We start from the raw sequence: 20530 nt of genomic DNA, 5'->3' as shown, positions 1-20530 counted from the left end.
CAAATGTGTACCAAGTGTGGTGTAAATTGCTCCAGGCCTTCCACAGTTATGCTATCTGCTGACATACTCTATGCTGCTGTCCCACCCCTAGGGGTGCTAGCGGTGTTTGACCCCCACATTGTTTTTTTCCCTAGTGTAAGTCATATGTGTACTCAGTTTGTTGTAAATTGGTCTACCCATTTGCGATTTATGTTGTCTCCTGAAATACTCTGTGCCATCCCTAAGGGTGCTAAGGTTGTCTAACCTCCACAGAGTTTGTTCCCAGATTGTAAGTCAGATTTGTACCAAGTTTGGTGTAAATTGCTGCAGGCCTTCTACAGTAATGCTGTCTGCTGACGTACTCTGTGCTGCTGTCCCACCCCTAGGGGTGCTAGGGGTGTCTGACCCCCACATTGTTTGTTTCCCGAGTGTAAATCATATGTGTACCCAGTTTGTTGTAAATTGGTCTAGCCATTCGGGAATTATGCTGTCTCCTTAAATACTCTGTGCCGCTGTCCCACCCCTAGGGGTGGTAGGGGTGTTTTCGAGATTGTAAGTCAAATGTGTACCAAGTTTGGTGTAAATTGCTCCAGGCCTTCCATAGTTTTGCTGTCTCCTGAAATACTCTGTGCTGCTGTCCCACCCCTAGGGGTGATAGGAGTGTTTAGCCACCACAGAGTTTGTTCCAAGATTTTAAGTCTGGTGTGTACCAAGTTTGGTGTAAATCGCTCCTGGCCTTCCACAGTTTTGCTGGCCGCTGACATACTCTGTGCTGCTGTCCCACCCCTAGGGGTGCTCGGGGTGTCTGACCCCCACAGTGTTTGTTTCCAGAGTGAAAGTCATATGTGTACCAAGTTTGTTGTAAATTGCTGCAGGCATTCCAGAGTTATGCTGTCTGCTGAAATACTCAGTGCAGCTGCCTCACCCCTAAGGGTGTTTTCCTCCCACAGTGTTTGTTGGCAGATTGGAAGGCATATGTGTACCAATTTTTGAGTACATGGGTCCAGCAATTCTGGAGTTATGCTGTCTCCTGATATACTCTGTGCTGCTGTCTGCCCCCCTAGGGGTGCTAGGGATTTCAAATTGTATTAGTTGCGGTCGCCATGTTTTAATACGTTTTGTATGTGAAATTTCACGATCTTCGCTTGTAAACTGTGGATTTGTATAGAAAAACAGACAAGGACAGAATGACAGATTTTCATTTTTATATAGTAGATGTGTGTGTGTGTGTGTGTGTGTGTGTGTGTGTGTGTGTGTGTGTGTGTGTATATATATATATATATATATATATATATATATATATATATGTATATATATATATATATATAATGTGTATAAAAAAAATTCCTTTTACAGACCTGCTCGGCTAATGTTCCTTTTGTTACATGTTGTACACATTTTCTACTGGTGAACTACATCTAGATTAAACCTTGCAGTCCAGTTTACAAGTCTGTTTGCATTCTCGAGGACTGTATTTCTGTTATACCCCTTTTACACTCGCAGAAAAATCCCGGGATATTGCACGTGAACGCGCATCATCCCGGGATTCTTCTCAGTGTAAATGGGTACAGGGACAATTTCCCGGGACGAGCATCCCGGGATTTCATCCCAGGTCAAAAGCAGGGTTGAACCCGGGACCGTCCCGGGAAGCTGCCAGTGTAAACGGGTATACCGGGTCAAGGCGACCCGGCACCCGTTCTCTTCATAGGAGGAGGCGGTGCTTGGAGAAGATTATCTCCAAGCACCGCCTCTGGGAGACTCGGCGGTGACGTCACTGACCCGGCAATATGCCGGGTCAGCCCGCTAATGTGAAAGGGTCATTCCCGGGAATGTGTCCCGGCAAATATACCGGGACACATTCCCGGGAATGAACTTTCCTGCGAGTGTAAAAGTGGTATAATTGTCATCCAGACTGGTGGATATAAACATTGTGATATATATGAAGTCACTGTTGTAAAGTTGCAGTAATGGGTAGTTACGAATTTCCATTTGTGTATGTTTTAGATAGAACCATAAATTAATGTAATGTACCTTCTGTGAACAAAGCAGATGTTTGTGGTATAGTGTTGAACACTGAACTCCATTTTCCATTGGTATTTTTATCTTTCAACTACATTTTTATAAAAGAGCTTTTATTACATAGTCACCTCATGGTTCCTCTGAGTTCTGGATTAAAGATCTTAAACCTGTGATACTTTTAAATGGTTTAAGGGATTTCATGGTAGATATTCAGATATCCTCGATATCATCAATCTCCTCCCCCCCCCCCTCCCCAGTTTCCCCCCTCTCTATCTCATGTTGATACAGTAACCTACGTATACACTAGCCTATTGCTTCATAAAGATTAAAATCTCATAGGTTTTAATATGAGCACAAGTAACTGTTACTGTGCAGTGTATTTGGCACCCATTAATGTGTTTGTGTGCAGGTTGCTATGATATGGAGGACTGGGTGTGAATAGACACACCAACTTTGTTGTGTAGAACCATCCTAGAATGTTTCTAACCCTTCCCCCAAAAATGCATGGGCTTCTTTTACAAATGTGAAGAAGTTTGAAAATTGAAAACTGTGAGTTAGGGCCCATACACATTGGCCTCTGCGACGTGGCTCCCCAGGGGCCGAGGGTGTCGGTGGTCACAGTGCAGTGGAGGCGGCCTGACACTTTTACACAGTGAACCACGCCAGGAACAGTCCCTGTTGACTGCACACACTGCCAAAGTGCCTACGCGTGCTGACACCTCGCTAACTACAAGATTAATGATCTCTGTGATTGAAAACTATCCAAACTGTGTTGGGAGGTCTGTGGACACAGCCTGATCCACGTCGGAAGAGAGCAAGAGCACGGATGCCAGTGTGCCTGCACCCTTGCCATGACCCTGAATATCGCAGTGGGCCTTTGCTTCCCGTCAGCGCCCGGTACATTTCATCAAAACAAATTTTAAACGTCATTTAAAAAAATAAGAAATATTGGAAAACAATTCTGTTTGTGAAGTATTCCAAGGAGTCAGTGCCACTGAGAGGTCACTGGATGTTGCTGAACCACAAAAGTCATTTTAACACGTAAAACAGTTATTAGCATTAAAGTTTCCATGAATTGATATCTTGCAGTGAAGTCACTGTGCTTTACTTGCCTGTTTCTCATTTTATATTTCAGAAAACTGAATTTTGAGCTGTGCCCCCACCCACCCAATCACCCCCGGACATCATTTTATGCACATCAATGCATTGTTCAACTTTGTAAAATAGAAAGGTGGGGAATTTGGGCGCTTCAATAGAAGGTTGCTGCCTCTTAACAATGATCCTCAAGAGCAAAATCTAGAATGTACACGGTGTTAAATAATGGCGCTACCTGTGTCACCAATGAGAAAGGGGGTTACAAAGAAATGAACTTTCCTTTTAAAGAGCACACACTGTTGCTTCCAGAATAAATCTATGGAATACTCATCCAGGATTCATTCTGATCTTTTCTTTGTCAGTGTGATTCCCTCTCGATGTATTTCATTGTCACGGATACATGCTAAAATAGACTGATCCACAATGTGTAATATATTTAGGCCTAATTCAGCATGGATGGCTATTTAGAGAAATCGTAAATTGAGCGATTATCAAACGATTGCACATGCGTAGGGTTCGCATTGCGCACGTGCAAGGGTTAATAGTGAGAAATAGCGTACAGCTAATGTAACTGCTGATTGACTTACGGGAAGCTGGCATTTCTGGGCGGAAACCTGCCATTTTCTGGGTGTGACTGAAAAAACGCAGGGGTGCCCAGGCGTTTTTGGGGAGGGTCTCTGATGTCAGCGCAGACCACTTCCAGGCCATCTCAGTCGCAGATTATTGGCATCCTCAGACCTACTTACATTTGCTCAGACTGCAAAAAAATCTTTAATGTTCCGGAAATTGCGTATACATCTGCGAATGGTTAGCGACCGTGCGGTGGGGTGAGGCAGAGCCTTTCCTGTCATACTAACGTTTGTATCAGGCTCTTTACTGTATAAAGTATATGAAAAATACAAAGAATATGTTTGAAATATCTTCTTTGCATTGTTGTAATCATTTTTATAGCCAAAACTCTGGAGTAAAAATCTATGGCAGGTGAGGCAGTGCCTCCCCTGCCTATCTATTCCACACATCTCTTATAAAAACTCACATTTCCAGGAGTTTATGCCACTGCACCTGTGTATAATGCCCACATTACCCTATTGGCTCATATATGGCTCATTTGCAAGGCGTTTTTTCTTCCTGTCCAGGTGGCGTCTTTCTACTCGCAGACAACTGCAATTTCTCAGAATGGCGATCGAAGCTGAATTATGCCCTAAGTGTTTTAAAATTTTCCTCTGTGATTAAATCACCACGTGTTTTTCCTGAAATAGAAATGTGATGCATACCCCAACTCACTTATAGTAAAGTGCCTCTTATAAAGGTTTCTTTAAATTATGTACATTAGTTTATACAAGCAGCAAGGTGGCGTACCCCTCTTACAACAGTGGTGGTATCAGATATATAAAGGTATCTTTGGCAATGATGAACTGGTAATTGCATGCGTACGATTATAGGTTCTTTGACATGCCTAGTGTTTCATAAATCGTTTAAAGATACCTTTATAAGAGGCACACTTATTTTGTATAAGTGAGTTTGGGTATGCACCCCATTTCTATTTCTATTTGTGAAAAAAACAAGTGGTTATCACTGACTGCAGGAATCTCTTCCTGCAGTCAGTCATAGGAAACAGATAAGCCGGAGTTTGTTTAGTGTCTGGCAGCCATACGTTTTTCTTTCCTGAGAGATTTTTAAATAATGATTTTTAGGAGTATAGCTAAGAAAAATAACAGATGAATCCTTATTAAGTTAACTGTAAGTGAAGAAAGTATATGTGATTGCTGATTTAATCACATCAGAGTTGAATAACTATTCCTTGATGCAATGTTATGTTAACTCTTTTTACGAAGGTGAGATAATAGCTGGAGAGATCTTAGATTTTATTTTTCTGTGACAGTCAGATTTCAACAACCACTTTTCAGAATTAAAAGTTTCCTCTTATCTGGATATTAGACAAAGGGGCCTATTTATTATTTTTTTCTGTTGAACATCCCAAACAACATTCTTTATCACTGTGATTTGGAATGTATTTTCATGGTATCCGGTCTATAGGTTGACCACTTTTAGGTTGACAGTCATTAGATTGACCACTACTGGTCTACATGCATTAGATCGACATGAGTTTTTCACAATTGTTTTAATTTTTTGAACTTTTTCATACTTTACGATCCACGTGGAGTACAATTGGGAACGGTAAGCGAGCGGACACGGTGCACTAATTGGGGTCATTTTACGAAGAAAACTACACCAAAAAAACCTCATGTTGATCTTTTGTCATTTCGAGCTTGCTCATAGTGACCTATTTTGGGTGTCGACTTAGTCACTGTCGACCGATAGTGGTCGACCTAAACACTGTCGACCTAAGTGTGGTCGACCCTATGAACCACACCAATTTTCAGGGCTATTTATGACTCTCACACAGGATCCAATAAGAGCCTGTTCCAAAAAACAGGTAAGGTCACAGCTTAGGCGATGATTTCTTCTGGGTTCGGACATTGCTTCTTTAACAAGTTGCGTGGTGAAGTTGTATTAGATGCACCCAAGCTAGACTGGGCTTTCTCAGACATGGTTGCATCTGATGTGAACATGTAAGAGGAGAATGCTGACAGCTGCCGGAAGTTAATTTTCCAGCAGCTGTCGGGTTCATCCCACACGGCCGGACCCTCTGTTGCTGCGTCAAACTTTTCACTTCCTCCTCTTGCTGGCCGGGCCACAGAAGAAATGGCGATCCTAAAAGGATAACCCACCCGTAGCTGCATGAAAATAGTTTTTCTGCAGATAGGGCTAATGGAGTAAAATACATCAATAAAAGAAGCACTGGATGTCAGAATTCACTCATGTCATTTATGACATAAGAAAGAATTACAATCACACGACTGGTGTACTCAGATAAAATAACATTAGATGTAAAATCAAATAAAATATATAATTGGCTTACATCAGAATATTAGACACTGCAGTGTTACATTAGGTTTCCATGCATATACTAATCAGATAAACTGAACGATGTATCAATCGATGATTTTCACCTGCTGTTAATTCACAAAATCTCTGAGTTATCACTTATATCCAAAGCGTTAAACTGGGTACGCACTTGAGCGACAACCATTTGTTCCAACATCAGAACAAATGCCCATCAGCCCAAATTGCCCATACACCCTGGAACAATGTTAATGAAGGATGGAAGGATCATGTTCCATTCTTCATTAGCACACTACAGGAATGTAGCGATATAGGGGGTCATTCTGACCCGTACGCACGCAGCGGTTCTTCGCTGTGATGCAAACGGGCCAGAATTGTGCATGCGCAGCGGACGCATTGCGCATGTGCATTGCCAATGACGCCGCCAGCGACAAATGTGATTGCAGCGGCAATCGCAAGAAGATGGACAGGCGGGAGGCGTTCCGGGGTGGATCCTCACCGTTTTCCAGGCGTGATGAGTCCAACGCAGGCGTGTCGAGGCGTTTGGAGGGCGGATGTCTGACGTCAGGACCGGGACCTTCATCGCCGGATCCGTTGCACAGGGTAAGTAACTCTTGTTTTGCAGGAAACTTTTTTAGCATAGCAGGGCTTTATAGAAGGGTCCAAACTATTCAGTTAGGGGCACAGGTTACCGGCTTGCTGTGTAATAATCCTTGACGTGTTTCCCAGCCTCTTTGCATCCTTCAGCAACTTCCTCAGAAGGTATAGGGAGCTCAAGGAAAGCTGCAGCGGGGACCTGTCTGCTACAGTTGTTGTTGGCGGGGGCAATGGGGGGGGGGATTGTTTAAGGAAGAGGGACCCAAATTGGTGTCTTGCTTAGGGCACCATGAGGTCTAAATCGGCCTCTGGTGCTCACCATACATATTATAGATGCTCCAGGCTGTATTCTCTATAATTTATAAACAGGGAATCTTAGGTTCAGTTGTTGCAGCATTTGTTAAGCTGACCAACTGATTGTGGTATAGAAGATCTACAGTGTCTAGATAGACAGTCATTAGGTCAACCCCATATAGTTGACAGGTAAAATGTAGACAGTGTATAAGGTCTACATGGCAATGATCGACACAAGAAATTAGTCAACATAGGTTTTTTCAGTACTTGTGTGTCATTTTGTATGTTTCATCAAATGTGAGCACAATCAGTGGAAACCCTCGCAACGGGAAACTATTCCCAATTGTATTCCACGTGGATAGTAAATCAAGCAAAAGTTGGGAAATTTGTAAAAAAAAACAAACCCCAAAAACATTGTTGTGTCGCCCATTTGAACCTGTTGACCTTGTGTACATATTAACGTTAAACATTGTCGACCTTTTGTACCTGTTGACCTAATGCATGTCGACCTATTGACTGTCAACCTATCATCCGGAAACTGACCAAATGACCCTTCTGGTCAGTTCTACTCTCTCACTCCGAATGATAAATATTGCAGTTGCTATCATATTAGAGTTAAACATAAGACGTTCTTCCTGTATTGTAACTGAATAAAACGATTTTTTCCAAAAATGTCCTCATTTTAAGAGCGATTTTACCCTTATTCATTATTATAGTCTTAACAAATATTCATATTTGTTAATAAAATGATACTGAATAAGGATGAAATAGCCCATTATTTACATAATTTGATCATTTTAGAAAATCAACAATTTAGGGAACCTGTTTAAAAAAATATTTGCTCTTGAAGTGCCTGTGTGACCTTTGGGCCGCACATGTGTAAGCGCAAGTTACCGGAGAAGAACCTGAAGGATCCCTCCCCGATGTGTGAGTGTAGTGAAAACTTGAGCTTTTAGGAGCTTGGTACATGAGGACTACTTTTGGAACTGTAAAGAAAGGGAAGAGTAGGACAGCAGCAGATATCTCCGATAGCTATTTAATGGCTCCGTGTACAATATGTCAACAATCGGTAAAGATTAAACATTTTTTGTTCTTGATAAATAGTCGTGTCTCACTATGGAGTCTGAGTAAATAGCCACTTACACTGAGTTCCACTGAAGCTTTTGTTTCTAAAGAAACATATATGAAGGTAAAACTTACATAATGTATTTATGGTCCATATGAATAAACCAAAACCAATAACCATGCTTAAGACAAGGTATACCTGTGAAGATAGTGTGACAACAAAGGTGTCCTCTACAGTACCTCTGCGTTACATGCACAATCAGCCAGTATTTTCCATATATGCAATAAAGTAAATGAATGCATTTACACCCTTTGCATTGCATAACTGTCCTCCTGTTATTGTTCCTTTGGGGCAAAATGTACAATTGTAGATCGTACGTGTATTTTTCCTTTTATTTCTCCTTTTAACTACTGTATTTTGGCAATAGGAACAGTGTGCTGCATAGGAACCAGGAATGTTAAGCTATTAAGCCAAGGGAAGTCATGCATTTGGTGTCTTACCTGCTTGCTGATTTCAATGTATTTCTCCCCTGCAGCCTGGTACATGTGACTGATCAAAACAGAGCAGCTGTGAGATACTTCCTTAAGAAGGCAAGGTGGGAGTGTAATTTGCCTGTCAGTCTGGGAGCGGGAGGTGGAGTCTAAGGTATAAAAAGACAGTCTGGGCCATTTAACTGTATGACAGATACCGGAAAAGCTGGCTGGCGACTGGTGGAGTAAATCTCTGTTAGTTACAGGGCCATGAACATTTACTGTGTAATGGTTACTGGTCTGTGGTCATCCTGACAAAATAAAATTGTAGTGGAGAGTCCAGAGTCTGTGGGGTACATTTACTAAAGTGCGGGTTTATAGAAGTGCAGATATTGTCCATAGCATTCAATAGGATACTACTTACCATTTATCTAGGGGTGTAGTATGGTATGCCGGCGGTCGGGCTCCCGGCGACCAGCATACCGGCGCCGGGAGCCCGACCGCCGGCATACCGACCGCCGGCATACCGACAGTGTGGCGAGCGCAAATGAGCCCCTTGCGGGCTCGCCACGCTGCGGGCACGGTGGCGCGCCATGCTATTGTATTCTCCCTCCAGGGGGGTCGTGGACCCCCACGAGGGAGAATAAGTGTCGACATGCCGGCTGTCGGGATCCCGGCGCCGGTATACTGTGCGCCGGGATCCCGACAGCCGGCATACTGGAGACCACCCTTTATCTAGCACCATTTAGAAGATATTAGCTAGAAACTAATTGGTTGCTATGGGCAGCTTCTCCACTTCTATAAACCCGCTCTTTAGTAAATATACCCCACTCTGTGCTTCCACTACACCGTTTCTTTATCACATTATTTCACCAAGTATCCAAGTAATAAATATATATTTTCCCATATGCTGAGAAAAGAAGGACCCCATTTTTCCTTAGAAAAAATAAATTCTGAATCCACTTCATTTATGTAAGCTAAATATAATATGACACATGCCATAATTGTAGGGGGTCAGGCACCTTGTTTTCCCAAAACAGACACGTTTATATGTTACAGTACTCACTTTCCCATATTTTAAACTCCTGGTGAACTTTATTTGGAACCTAAACTGATGTAATGGTTGAATTTTATGGTGTTAAAGGAGATTGGATTACGTGGGTGTCCCGTGTTGTTGGATTTTGTTTTCCATATTATGGGAGCCTTAAATTGTTATGATTGTCGATCATTTATAGGTGAAGTGGTTTTAAAGTATAATTTGATGTTAAATTGAATTTTAAATGTGCAGGTCACCCGTAGGTCCTGGCAGATGAGCCTCTGTAATTCTATCCTCTTAGATTATTTTAAACAATATAAAAGAAAAGAAAAACACTCATCTGGCTGATGTTATTCCAGTCTAAAAAACCCAGGGTATTTTCTCAGTGTGGGCCGCTTAAAATCACTTGCACTTAAAATCAGCTGTTATTGGCTGGAACAGATCTTTGTCTTGGAGATGGAATGAAAACAAATGATGTATATGACTGCATGCTACATGTGATAATATTGACAAATACACGGTTGGAGTATTTCCACAGGCTGACCTGAACTGGGCTTTATCTGACTGCAGCTAGTTCAAAGAAGACATGAGAACATTGCAAAATGGTTTTCCTTGGTCTGGGTCAGTGTTAATTTTGTCAAGGATTTTAAATTTAGTTTTAGTCTTAGTCACTTTCTTAAAATTTATAAGTCACATTTTAGTCTTTTTTTTTTCTTTTCGTCTTAGTCAAGATTTAGTCAGTGGATCTCAGTTAACATTTTAATCTAATTTTAGTCAATGTTTTAGTCATAACTTTGCAGTTTATTGAAGCACATTTCTCTATTATTCCCTTGAGTACTTTGTATGCCTTTCACTGTGTGTTTAGTAATCTAGGTCACAACAAACAAGTGCAACACAATGATATTTCCTTCACAGCAGGTAATTTAATTTCTGTAAATATCAATTCAAGAATAAAATTGTTATCTAATTAAAGCACTAGTAGTAGTTGAAGTTCACACAAGATGTAAAAATTAATGTACATATATACATACCATTAAAATGTACATACTGATAAAATCAACTGTTTTATTCTCTCACTGTCCAGGCTGGCAGACCACTACGACCTATCCACAAGGCTAGAGCACTCTCTTTAGTTTGTTGTTCTTTTGCATCTGGATGGTACTTTGAAGCCAAAGCAATCACATTCGGAAGAGTTGTCTGTTGTTTATTTTCGTCCCCAGCCTATTTTCTGTACAGCGATAGTCTCCGGAATCTAGAGGTTTAAAGAAGTGTTTTATAATATTGGTACAGCCGAGCCCATTGAATTACTTCATAATCAGTCTATGTGGACAATGTTCCTCCCCAGATTTATTATCACTATCTGTATTGGTACACGTCACTGAATGCTGCCCTGAACTGACCCACTGAACTGTTGTTAACTCTATACAGTAAACACCACAAGCCCGCTGCTAGGTGGTGTCATCCTTGACTCTCTCTGAATTGTCCTTTTGTTCCCCACATTCAATATGTTTTGACTCAAAATCATGTTACAATTTGTCACAGATTGCATTCAATCATCCACACACTTAATAAGACTCTCCTACTAGTCTCTCAACTCAACCTTCAAGTTTAAGCATTTCCTGAAAAGTGAAAACTCACCTCCTCAGGGCAGCTTATCAAATTCCAGAACCACTGACATACGCTTCACAGGCTATCTAATTACATACCCAGCCTACAGTCCTTACAACTTCACACATATTTTCTCTTTCTTCACTTCCACATTCTCCTCCTCCTGACCCCTGTCCAACACTGCTGTGCCTGTGCGACTGGATTGGAATTGATCACAGTACATGCAGGGCAGGCCGATATATGACAGGTTTCCTTGGGCAATGTTATGTTATTGAAATATCGATCAATCAACACATACAAGTCATATTTATTTTAGAAAACACTGAAGGATGGCGTGTCTTCAAGTGTCTCTTCAAATTTGTAGTGTTTTTCCAGCCATCTTAATTCCACACAGCACTCCATCCTCACTGGAAATAATACACTGTGTCTTTCTTTCAGTTTTACAATACATATGCCTTGCCCCCCCTGCCCCAGTTCACATTGTACATGCCACCGCAATAAAAAAAAAAAAAAAATATATATATATATATATATATAGCCACACACTGTATGTGCATGCCCCCTTGCCCCAGTTCACATTATACATGCCACTGCAACACACTGTCTGTCTATCTATCTATCTATCTATCTATCTATCTATCTATCTATCTATCTAGATATGCAACACGGCCTGTGCATGCCCCTGGCTGCCCCATATTATATGCCATACACTATATGTGCATCATGCCCCTCCGCCCCAGTTCACATTATACATCATGCCACAGAGTCATTCTTTCGTTTCTTACTCGGCCTGAAATGGTGTTAAACTTAAAAGAATGTCCCACTCCTGAGTAAGACTCCCGGTCAGTGCTCTGGCGCCGGTGCTGCTTGAAATTGTGAAAGCAGCCTCAGCCTCTTGTCTGTCCGTCCGGTCACAGTGACTCACTTTTCCCCACTCCGAATCTACACTCCAGTCACACCAGGCCACGAGTCCCGTATCCCACTTCCAGCGTCCTGCAGTGCTTCCTGGGTAGTTACATACTATCGCGAGACCTGCGGACGGGGCCTGCGGCGTTCAAACGAAATAGACCCAGCTTTTTTGCCTCATCATTATTTGTCAGGCTTCAGTGACTAATATTTTGTCATCATTTTCGTTATTATGATGAATCTCCTGTTTTCGTTATCGCTATAATTTAGTAATGAAAAAACCTTCGTCTACGATTAGTTTTAGTCTAGATTTTCGTCAATGTAATTAACACTGCTCTGGGTCTGTTTGGTTATACATCGTCAGCTTGCTCCAATTCTAGGATTCATCATTATGCTAACCATCCCTCTACCTGGGGGCACCAGGAGGACATTAGCTGTGCCCATGTCTGTTCTACCCCTTTCTTGCTCTTTACCACTCTGTTTTTGTTCCTCCGTAATCAGTGTTACTATTGGTACTAGGGATGCTGTAGGAAAGTAGATCTCAAATTGTGCACCCTGGGGTACCTCAGGACACTTGCAGGGGTGCCCCAGGTTGGTGGTTCAGGACCAATTCAAATTATTTATGGTCAATGTAATAGGCAAAACCAGTGCTTGTGGCTGTCAATCATAAGCTATGTGGACAAACAGAAACAAATCCTGTCCCTCACCACACAACTGAAACTAGGGATGACAAATAAACACTATTTACTTAATTTAATATTTCTTTCTAAATTTCTCAATAAGAAGCTTTTGGCCTAAGGGTGCCGTGAAAGAAATTCTGATACTCTCGGCGCCGTGATTCAGAAAAGTTTGGGAACCACTGCTGTAGGGAATAATTTGTGTGACTATATAAATGAGGTCATTGGCCAACAGCAGGGCAGATCCCAAAACTTGACCCCAGAAGAGCATGTCTTTAAACGTTATTTCTCGAACGTCCTAAGTGGATGCTGGGGACTCCGTCAGGACCATGGGGAATAGCGGCTCCGCAGGAGACAGGGCACAAAAATAAAGCTTTAGGATTAGGTGGTGTGTACTGGCTCCTCCCCCTATGACCCTCCTCCAAGCCTCAGTTAGGTTTTTGTGCCCGTCCGAGCAGGGTGCAATCTAGGTGGCTCTCCTAAAGAGCTGCTTAGAAAAAGTTTTTAGGTTTTTTATTTTCAGTGAGTCCTGCTGGCAACAGGCTCACTGCATCGAGGGACTTAGGGGAGAGAATTTCAACTCACTTGCGTGCAGGATGGATTGGATTCTTAGGCTACTGGACACCATTAGCTCCAGAGGGAGTCGGAACACAGGTCTCACCCTGGGGTTCGTCCCGGAGCCGCGCCGCCGACCCCCCTTACAGATGCTGAAGATTGAAGGTCCGGAAACAGGCGGCAGAAGGCTCTTCAGTCTTCATGAAGGTAGCGCACAGCACTGCAGCTGTGCGCCATTGTTGTCACACACTTCACACCAAGCGGTCACGGAGGGTGCAGGGCGCTGCTGGGGGCGCCCTGGGCAGCAATATTTAATACCTTTATGGCAAAAGAATACATCACATATAGCCATTGAGGCTATATGTATGTATTTAACCCATGCCAGATATCTAAAACTCCGGGAGAAAAGCCCGCCGAAATAGGGGGCGGGGCTTATTCTCCTCAGCACACAGCGCCATTTTCCTGCTCCGCTCCGCTGTGAGGAAGGCTCCCAGGACTCTCCCCTGCACTGCACTACAGAAACAGGGTAAAACAGAGAGGGGGGGCATTTTTTGGCGATATTTTGATATATTTAAGCTGCTATAAGGAACAACACTTATATAAGGTTGTTCCCATATATATTATAGCGCTTGGGTGTGTGCTGGCAAACTCTCCCTCTGTCTCCCCAAAGGGCTAGTGGGGTCCTGTCTTCGATAAGAGCATTCCCTGTGTGTCTGCTGTGTGTCGGTACGTGTGTGTCGACATGTATGAGGACGATGTTGGTGTGGAGGCAGAGCAATTGCCGATAATGGTGATGTCACCCCCCAGGGAGTCGACACCGGAATGGATGGCTTTGTTTATGGAATTACGTGATAATGTCAGCACATTACAAAAATCAGTTGACGACATGAGACGGCCGGCAAACCAGTTAGTACCTGCCCAGGCGTCTCAGACACCGTCAGGGGCTGTAAAGCGCCCTTTACCTCAGTCGGTCGACACAGACCCAGACACAGACACTGAATCTAGTGTCGACGGTGATGAAACAAACGTATTTTCAAGTAGGGCCACACGTTATATGATCACGGCAATGAAGGAGGCCTTGCATATCTCTGATACTGCAAGTACCACAAAAAGGGGTATTATGTGGGGGGTGAAAAAACTACCTGTAGTTTTTCCTGAATCAGAGGAATTAAATGATGTATGTGATGAAGCGTGGGTTAACCCAGATAGAAAAGTGCTAATTTCAAAAAAGTTATTAGCATTATACCCTTTCCCGCCAGAGGTTAGGGCGCGCTGGGAAACACCCCCTAGGGTGGATAAGGCGCTCACACGCTTATCAAAACAAGTGGCGTTACCGTCTCCTGATACGGCCGCCCTCAGGGATCCAGCTGATAGGAGACTGGAAACTACCCTAAAAAGTATATACACACATACTGGTGTTATACTGCGACCAGCCATCGCCTCAGCCTGGATGTGCAGTGCTGGGGTCATCTGGTTGGATTCCCTGACTGAAAATATTGATACCCTGGATAGGGACAGTATTTTATTGACTATAGAGCAATTAAAGGATGCTTTCCTTTATATGCGAGATGCTCAGAGAGATATTTGCACTCTGGCATCGAGAGTAAATGCGATGTCCATATCTGCCAGAAGGAGTTTATGGACGCGACAGTGGTCAGGTGATGCGGATTCCAAACGACATATGGAAGTATTGCTGTATAAAGGGGAGGAATTATTTGGCGTCGGTCTATCGGATCTGGTGGCCACGGCAACTGCCGGAAAATCCACCTTTTTACCTCAGACCCCCTCCCAACAGAAAAAGACACCGTCTTTTCAGCCGCAGTCCTTTCGGTCCTATAAGAACAAGCGGACAAAAGGACAGTCATATCTGCCTCGGGGCAGAGGAAGGGGTAAGAGAGGGCAGCAAGCAGCCCCTGCCCAGGAACAGAAGCCCTCTCAGGGTTCTGCAAAGCCCTCAGCATGACGCTGGGGCCTTACAAGCGGACTCAGGAGCGGTGGGGGGTCGACTCAAGAATTTCAGCGCACAGTGGGCTTGCTCACAGGTGGACCCCTGGATCCTGCAGGTAGTATCTCAGGGTTACAGGTTGGAATTCGAGAAGTCTCCCCCTCGCAGGTTCCTAAAGTCTGCTTTGCCAACGTCTCCCTCAGACAGGGCGACGGTATTGGAAGCCATTCACAAGCTGTTTTCTCAGCAGGTGATAGTCAAGGTACCCCTCCTACAACAGGGAAAGGGGTATTACTCCACGCTATTTGTGGTACCGAAGCCGGACGGCTCGGTAAGACCTATTCTAAATCTGAAATCTTTGAACCTGTACATACAAAAATTCAAGTTCAAGATGGAGTCACTCAGAGCAGTGATAGCGAATCTGGAAGAAGGGGACTTTATGGTGTCCCTGGACATAAAGGATGCTTACCTGCATGTCCCAATTTGCCCTTCACATCAAGGGTACCTCAGGTTCGTGGTGCAAAACTGTCATTATCAGTTTCAGACGCTGCCATTTGGATTATCCACGGCACCTCGGGTCTTTACCAAGGTAATGGCCGAAATGATGATTCTTCTGCGAAGAAGAGGCGTATTAATTATCCCTTACTTGGACGATCTCCTGATAAGGGCAAGGTCCAGAGAACAGCTGGAGGACGGAGTAGCACTAACCCGACTAGTGCTGCAACAACACGGGTGGATTCTGAATTTTCCAAAATCTCAGTTGACCCCGACGACACGTCTGCTGTTCCTGGGAATGATTCTGGACACGGTTCAGAAAAAGGTGTTTCTTCCGGAGGAGAAAGCCAGGGAGTTATCCGAACTTGTCAGGAACCTCCTAAAACCAGGGAAAGTGTCTGTGCATCAATGCACAAGAGTCCTGGGAAAGATGGTGGCTTCTTACGAAGCGATTCCATTCGGCAGATTCCACGCACAAACTTTCAGTGGGATCTGCTGGACAAATGGTCCGGATCACATCTGCAGATGCATCAGCGGATAACCTTATCGCCACGGACAAGGGTGTCTCTTCTGTGGTGGTTGCAGAGTGCTCATCTGTTAGAGGGCCGCAGATTCGGCATACAGGACTGGGTCCTGGTGACCACGGATGCCAGTCTGAGAGGCTGGGGAGCGGTCACACAGGGAAGAAACTTCCAGGGAGTATGGTCAAACCTGGAGATGTCTCTTCACATAAATATACTGGAGCTAAGAGCGATTTACAATGCTCTACGTCTGGCAAAACCCCTGCTTCAGGGTCAGCCGGTGTTGATCCAGTCGGACAACATCACGGCAGTCGCCCACGTAAACAGACAGGGCGGCACAAGAAGCAGGACAGCAATGGCAGAAGCTGCAAGGATTCTTCGCTGGGCGGAAGATCATGTGATAGCACTGTCAGCAGTATTCATTCCGGGAGTGGACAACTGGGAAGCAGACTTCCTCAGCAGACACGATCTACACCCGGGAGAGTGGGGACTTCATCCAGAAGTCTTCCACATGATTGTGAACCGTTGGGAAAAACCAATGGTGGATATGATGGCGTCCCGCCTCAACAAAAAACTGGACAGGTATTGCGCCAGGTCAAGAGACCCTCAGGCAATAGCTGTGGACGCTCTGGTAACACCGTGGGTGTTCCATTCAGTGTATGTGTTCCCTCCTCTGCCTCTCATACCAAAAGTACTGAGAATTATACGGCAAAAGGGAGTAAGAACGATACTAGTGGCTCCGGATTGGCCAAGAAGAACTTGGTACCCGGAACTTCAAGAGATGCTCACGGAGGATCCGTGGCCTCTACCTCTAAGACGGGACCTGCTTCAGCAGGGACCGTGTCTATTCCAAGACTTACCGCGGCTGCGTTTGACGGCATGGCGGTTGAACGCCGAATTCTAAGGGAAAAAGGCATTCCGGAAGAGGTCATTCCTACACTGGTAAAAGCCAGGAAGGAGGTGACTGCACAACATTATCACTGCATTTGGAGGAAATATGTTGCGTGGTCTGAGGCCAGGAAGGCCCCCACGGAGGAATTTCAACTGGGTCGATTCCTACATTTCCTGCAAACAGGATTGTCTATGGGCCTCAAATTGGGGTCCATTAAGGTTCAAATTTCGGCCCTGTCGATTTTCTTCCAGAAAGAATTGGCTTCAGTTCCTGAAGTCCAGACTTTTGTAAAAGGAGTACTACATATACAGCCCCCGGTTGTGCCCCCAGTGGCACCGTGGGATCTTAATGTAGTCTTGGAGAAGTATCTTACATGGAAAGTAACCATGCTACTGGCCCTGGCTTCAGCCAGGAGAGTATCAGAATTGGCGGCTTTATCATATAAGAGCCCATATCTGATTTTCCATACGGACAGGGCAGAACTGCGGACGCGTCCTCATTTTCTGCCTAAGGTGGTGTCAGCGTTTCACCTGAACCAGCCTATTGTGGTGCCTGCGGCTACTAACGATTTGGAGGATTCCAAGTTGTTGGACGTGGTCCGGGCATTGAAAATATATATTTCAAGAACGGCGGGAGTCAGAAAGTCTGACTCACTGTTTATATTGTATGCACCCAACAAGATGGGTGCTCCTGCTTCTAAGCAGACGATTGCTCGTTGGATTTGTAGCACAATTCAACTTGCACATTCTGTGGCAGGCTTGCCACAACCTAAATCTGTCAAGGCCCATTCCACAAGGAAAGTGGGCTCATCCTGGGCGGCTGCCCGGGGGGTCTCGGCATTACAACTCTGCCGAGCTGCTACTTGGTCAGGGGCAAACACGTTTGCAAAATTCTACAAATTTGATACCCTGGCTGAGGAGGACCTTGAGTTCTCTCATTCGGTGCTGCAGAGTCATCCGCACTCTCCCGCCCGTTTGGGAGCTTTGGTATAATCCCCATGGTCCTGACGGAGTCCCCAGCATCCACTTAGGACGTTAGAGAAAATAAGAATTTACTTACCGATAATTCTATTTCTCGTAGTCCGTAGTGGATGCTGGGCGCCCATCCCAAGTGCGGATTGTCTGCAATACTTGTACATAGTTATTGTTACAAACAAATTCGGGTTGTTATTGTTGTGAGCCGTCTGTTCAGAGGCTCCTACGTTTGTCATACTGTTAACTGGGTTCAGATCACAAGTTATACGGTGTGATTGGTGTGGCTGGTATGAGTCTTACCCGGGATTCAATATCCTTCCTTATTGTGTACGCTCGTCCGGGCACAGTATCCTAACTGAGGCTTGGAGGAGGGTCATAGGGGGAGGAGCCAGTACACACCACCTAATCCTAAAGCTTTATTTTTGTGCCCTGTCTCCTGCGGAGCCGCTATTCCCCATGGTCCTGACGGAGTCCCCAGCATCCACTACGGACTACGAGAAATAGAATTATCGGTAAGTAAATTCTTATTTTTACATATGGTATTTGTAGTGATCTGCAATATTTGTAATCTCTTTATTAACACAAAAGGCAAACTGATAACAGAGCCAATGACTTACATAGCATGTAAAGTTAACATCAAAAATAAACAACAGTTATGACATGTGATAATTACTGTACAATAAAAGAATGTCATACTACTATTTTCATGTATGAGGTTATTTTTTAGAAAAAACCTTTAACAAATAAAAACTAGGGGTGGGTAAAGAGGGGATGGGAGAAAAGGACAGGCAACAACTAATACAAGCGCTGCATAGTATGAGCTATCAGCTATGTGTAGTATGAGGTGATGTTGAAGACTGTGATTACAAAGCAGTACGATATGGTCGCTCTGAGAATAAATGTAAGTAATACCAGTAGCTGTCTGTTAAAGTGAGTGAACCAGGATCCCAAACTGCATGAAACTTGGGCGGGATGTACAAATGTACATCGCCGCCCATCGCCGCCCTGCGCCACGATGCTGATCGCATATGTACTAACATATGCGATCAGCATTGCAGAGGACAGCTCTACCGATAAGAGCTGTACTCCGCGATGCACAGCGGCAGCCTGACTTCCGGGATTCGGCCCCAGAAGTCAGTCTGCGCATGCGCGGGGTGACGGGGGCGGCCGCAGGGCATGCTGGGAGGGATCCGATCGGATCCCTCACACAGCGCCGCGGAGAGAAGCCCATAGGCTTCTATGGACTATCGCCAGCTAAAGCTGGCGAACCCCGCCACGGCGCTGACCTGTCGGCCGGGGGATAGTACATCAGGAAAATGCGGTAAACAGGGGATTTACCGCATTTTCCGCTTAGTACATCCCGCTCACTGTATCTACAGTATCATGACGGGGGGCGGTAATGTACTCGAATGAGAGAGACTACCAAACCTTATTAGGGGGGGTGGTTATCTCCATTATATATGTGGGTACAAAGTTTATTCTGTGGCTTAGGGACCTCTTTCATTGGTTTGCACAGTAGTACATGTAGTAGGTCCATAGGAGGGATAAATCTGATCATGCTGCCTGCTAAGTAAAGGACTTCATCCCTTCAATTTGGAAATCATGGGACATTCACAGCTCATATGCATGTAGCTACCCCTATTCCCAGCATAAATCTGAGGACATCAGGAATATAGAATGCAGTCTTTCAGGTACCATATATATACCAGCTTATACAAATTTTCATTGATATTGGTATTAATGGAGGTTTTAGCTACCGATTGTCAGATGTCTGCCCAGCGCTTCCTCCACTAGACATAACCGTAAGCCCTTTTTCCCAGGCCTGTTCAAATAGTTCCTTAAAGGAAGTGGGTTGAGCAACTAGGAGAGAATAGAGGATTGAGATGGATCCTCTGCTCCCAAGATCATAAATGCAAAGGTGTTCAAACGAAGTGGGTTGTCTGAGTGGGTATCCACCCTATTTAGGTCAACGGATAAAAGGTAGAAAATGGTCAACACAAAAAAGGTAGATGCATTGTTTTGTTTTGTTGGTGTCGTATTTGCTGTCAAAGCAGAGGGAACCCCAGTTAGTATACTGCATCATGTATGTACCCATGCAACCCAGGGGAAAATGAGGATGACACCAAAGGGGAGTCAAGAGGGGATGGATAATGTGCTAGTTCAATCTGTCTCAGACTTTTAGAATGGCAGTAACACAGGGAACCTCATGTACCCAGGCTGGTGGGGGGAGCCAAGGTAAAAACCCTGCTAACTGGTTTCCAGTCAGGTCACCCTCCAGGATCACCCATTTTTTACATCCCTCGTCTGTATGCCACAACATGATGTAACTTAATTGTGTAGCTTAGACATAATGTTCAAAAATAGGGAGGCCCAGACCTCCATTAACCACAGATTTTGCCAAACAGGCCCAACAATGTCTAGGCTTTTTGTTCGACCATACAAATGCACCACACAAAGATTGAACCGTATGAAGATAGGAAGCTGGAACCACTAT

General features: G+C 44.3%; 1 protein-coding gene across 3 annotated transcripts in view; it reads left to right on the top strand.

Moving 5' to 3' along the window:
* WDR86 (WD repeat domain 86) overlaps window positions 1-20530 on the top strand; it is a 237680-nt gene that overhangs the window by 170622 nt on the left and 46528 nt on the right. The gene's annotated exons all lie outside the window — the stretch shown is intronic.

The sequence above is a fragment of the Pseudophryne corroboree genome, chromosome 5 (genome assembly GCF_028390025.1).
Source record: "Pseudophryne corroboree isolate aPseCor3 chromosome 5, aPseCor3.hap2, whole genome shotgun sequence".
Classification (NCBI taxonomy): Eukaryota; Metazoa; Chordata; class Amphibia; order Anura; family Myobatrachidae; genus Pseudophryne; species Pseudophryne corroboree.
The sequence above is the reverse complement of the archived record's forward strand: the minus strand, read 5'-3'. Positions and strand labels throughout refer to the sequence as shown.